The sequence below is a fragment of the Nanorana parkeri genome, unplaced genomic scaffold (genome assembly GCF_000935625.1).
Source record: "Nanorana parkeri isolate BGI_ZX_2015 unplaced genomic scaffold, ASM93562v1 scaffold1453, whole genome shotgun sequence".
Lineage (NCBI taxonomy): Eukaryota > Metazoa > Chordata > Amphibia > Anura > Dicroglossidae > Nanorana > Nanorana parkeri.
Window position 1 is genome coordinate 371,742 of NW_017307721.1, and position 4,489 is coordinate 376,230.

Below are 4,489 nucleotides of genomic sequence, written 5' to 3' on the forward strand. Positions count from 1 at the left end.
GCGCTGACTGGCGGAACGGACGGGGGAGGGGGCGGGTACAGCCGGCTCTGCCTCTAGATAGGCAGAGCCAGCTGTCACTCACGCAGCTGGGCGGATCCCGTCATCTACGTCGGGATCCGCTCCGGCTGCGGCGTCTCAGTATACCGCGAGCTGTAGCTCCCTATATACTGAGCCTAGGGTGACGGGAGGACGCTAGTTTGTGTCCTCCCGTTACCCTAAGGAGAACTATGGGGAAAAGCCCTGACCCCATAGTTCTCCTTTAATGAAATTAGAATCTTTTTACTGGAAGAGATTGATTGTGGAAGAAAACATATCGGGGGTTATTCACTTATCAGCCGAAGGGAGCCGAGTGAATAACCGAGCCGAAGTGAAGTGAGCCGAACGCTTTTCGGCTATTCACTTCAGCTCAGTACGGCTGATGTCAGACGTACATCGGCTGCCTTCAATCAGCCAAACATGCTGTGCATGTTCGACTGACCCGAAGTGCAGAAGGAGTGCGACTTCGCCAATCCAACATCTGGATCGGTTGAGCCGAAGCTTCGGTCGCTCACTCGCTGCCGTTCGCCCCTATACTCATATATTCTCATAGGGGCCGAGCGGCAGCGAGTGAATAGCGGAATGCCCCCCTGAGCGGCATTCGGCTCGGCTATTCTGCTCGGTACCTCCGAGGTAGCGAGCAGGTTAGAAAATAAGTGGGAAAAAAGTTGAAAAATGATTTTAAAAATGTAAAAAAAATAGGATCATTAAATTTTTTTTTTTAAAGAAAAGAGGAATAAAGAAAAAAAAAAACAACGCACGCGGCGAACTCCCGCCGCATAATGCAGCATCTGACAGATGCCGACAAAATAAAAACAATTGGGCAGAGCTAGCAGTGACAGCTAGCACCGCCCAACTGTTTCCTATTGGCTGGTACTTGCCAGTTCCCGGCCAATGAATAAAAACTGGGTGGTGCCAGCTGTGATGTCATGGCCCGGCTCCGCCTAGTTGTTATTGTTTAATGCCGGATCGGGCCATTTGGGGGCGCTGATCTGTCATTACAACTGGGCGGAGCCAGCCGTGAGATCACGGCTGGCTCCGCCCATTTGCCACATGTGTGGAGATTGGCTGCTGAACAGGCTATAGGCTAGATCAGAAACCTCAATAGACTGTATGCTTTCGTCTGGGGTTGTAGTCTCCTACAACCCCAGACGCTGACTGGCGGAACGGACGGGGGAGGGGGCGGGTACAGCTAGGTCTGCCTCTAGATAGGCGGAGCCAGCTGTCACTCACGCAGCTGGGCGGATCCCGTCATCTACGTCGGGATCCGCACCGGCTGCGGCGGTCTCAGTATACCGCGAGCTGTAGCTCCCCATATACTGAGCCTAGGGTGACGGGAGGATGCTAGTTTGTGTCCTCCCGTTACCCTAAGGAGAACTATGAGGAAAAACACTGACCCCATAGTTCTCCTTTAAGCAAGTCATAGTCCTTTGCCTGCCCGGGCTCCAGATCATAATAAGCTTTTCCGGGTTTTCTCCAGCTAATAATGGGGCCACCAGTCCAGCCCACTGCTCTTTCGGCCAATTTTCCCGGTGTATTGCTGGAACTACTCGCTTCATTGTTGTGCTGGTTCTGAGGACGCTGCTGCATTAATGCCTCCCATTTGTAGCTGGAACCTCTGCTCCGGCTGCGGCAATAAGTCTATGTAGCGGGCCTCGGCACGCTGATGGGCTTCCTGACTCCGCGGGTATTGTTCATTTGTCCGCCTGCTGTTGATTGGCATTTGCCGAGCTGTCTCAACAACTCTTCCATGCTGGTCTGTTTATATTGCCCGCACCACTGTGAGGGTGTTAGCTCGGCAGCGGGTGTGTGTGACCCCCTGGACGAGTTGACCACACGGTAAACAGACCCAGCAAGCTATGGTTCTTCTGGTGAAAACACACGTGCAGTTTATTTGCAGACAAAACGAAAGAAAACATGAAAATAAATCCCTGCCGCTTGGCGACCGGCTGTCAGCTTGGAGCAACCATGTGCTGCCCCGTGCACCTAACTCCCTGATTAATAAACTGCCACACACACGCAGGTAGGTACAAAGCTCCCCAGCGTATTCAGCCGCAGAAACTGGTTCCAGGGTGGTGCAGGTCTCTAAGCAGGCTGCTGGTTCTTATAGAGACCCTAATGAGGCAGCTTGCTTCAGCCGGGCTCATTACCTCCACCAATCCAGCACTCCCAGCCACCTCGCTAGTGGAAAAATGGTGCTATGGCCAGGGTCGGATTTACTCCCCCTGCCGCCCCAAAGCCAGGTTCCACAATACGCCCCCCCCGCGCCGCCAACCCCCCCTCCCCATCAATTGAGAATGGCAACCAGATGGCAGGGGGGCGTATTGTAGAACTTGGCCTTGGGGCGGGGCTAAAGGGCCACGAGGGAGCTCTATCCATAGAGTGCATTGCTTACAGCTCCCTCACGTGTCCTGTAGAGGTGCCTGGACTGGACTGACGTCACATTCTGGCTCCCGGCACCTCTACAGGGAGCTGTACCAGCAATGCACATATGGATGGAGCTCCGTCACAGCACAGCAGCCCGCACCGGGCCCCAGGCTGAGGATCCACTCCTGTTCTCGATAAGATAGGGAGACTGGGTGGATCCTAAAAATTTTGTGGGGAGTGCGTATGTGTGTGTGAGTGGGAAAGTCTGTGAGTGTGTGAGATTGTGGTTGTGTGTGTGTCTGTCGGTGTTTTTGAGGGCCCGTGCACACTTGTACAATGCATTCATCACACCTACCACCAATTCTGGTGCGGGAGGTGTGTTGCATTGCCATTCATTTGAATGGCACCCCAAACGCACCTCCCACCCACAGTTCGATCGCCCGCACCGGAACGCGCAGTACCGCAATGCCGTGCGTTCCAGCGCGATGCGACTCGGGTCACGACTTAATGGCCGAGGACAAATGTTGGTCCTGAGGTTACACGGGTGGAGAACCGCTGCTCTAATAGGCGCCACTATGAACTCTTTCCGTCCTGCGTCTCAGAAAACTTGGACATGCTCGGTATTATAGGAAACCCCAAATACGCCTCCAGTTTCCAGGGCGACTTCTTCCCCTCTTCTATTGGCTCAGAATGATTTAGACTTCTTCACAAGAGTTGAATGGAAGTCAATTTCTGGTATCCAACAAGTGAGATCGCCCCGGCTTGGCTATTGGAGGGTAAAGCTCATCGGACATTTTTGGTCTACTACTATTAAAAAAAAACAGCGACCCAACACTCCCTGAACATCTTTCTAAAGGTGCCCATACACTGCACGATTCTCGTACGAGAATGGCGGGAAATCCCGCGATCGTACGAGAATCGAGCAGTGTGAACGAAGACGTGCGACTGTTTCTACTGTACGGTCGCACGTCTTTTGTCTAAGGAGCACGCAAGAAAACCAGCCGAAAATCGTACGATTTTCGGCTGGTTAGAACGGTGCTCAGGAGACAAATGCCAAACGGGCCGGTGTGCGCAAGCGCACACTGCCCGTTCAGCATTGCGGTCATCGGAAGCCCGCCCCTCAGGGGGGCGGGTTTGCGATGATCGAGAGTACGATCTGCCTGTCCAAGATGGGCAGATCGTACGTTTTTTTAATTACTTTACAACCCTCGCAAGACTAAGGTCTTGCGAGGGTTGTAAAGTGTATGGCCACCTTAATGGCTGTGCTCTGAACAAAACACCATCAGTCACACCCTCCCCCAAAGTCATATCCTCCTCACTCAACCTCCGGATGACTATATCCCATAATATATATCAAGCAGCTGGAAACTGACTTGGGGATATCATTCACAAGGCACTAAAGAGAACATAGCATTTATATCAACCACAAGTTAGTTGCCAAAAAACTTTCCCATGTGTTGGCACTGACGACGGTATGCTACTATACATTTGTTAGGACTGTGTCAGGGACCAGGACACCTCCAGGTGGCGCCGTGGAGCTGGAGCAGATCCTGCAGTTCCAGTACTCACCTGCAGGTGTCTCTGGGCAATCAGTGGCTGTCTGGCACTTGAGCACCTCCAGGTGGCGCTGTGACGCTGGAACCGGGACCTGCAGCTCCAGGGCTCACCTGCAGGTGTCTCTGCAATTAGGCACCACCTGCTGATGATCTGGGAGGGTATTTAACTGCTTGAAGACCAGGTGTTTAGATCCCCTACCTGGCCAGGCCATATTTCAGTGTTCAGCGCTGCGGTACTTTGACTGACGTTTATTCCGTCACGCAACGCTGTACTGAAATTAATTTTATACCATTTTTTGGGGACAGATAGAGCTTTCTTTTGGTGGTATTTAATCACCACTGCGGGTTTTATTTTTTACTATATTCAGGAGAAATTACTGAAAATTTTGAGAAAAAAACGTTTTTTTTTACATTATGCTATAAAACAACTAATATTACCCACTTTTTTGGTAAAATATAAAAGATGGGGTCACGTCGGGTAAATAGACACCAAACATGTCAAGCGTAAAAATTGCGCGCACTCGCAAAAT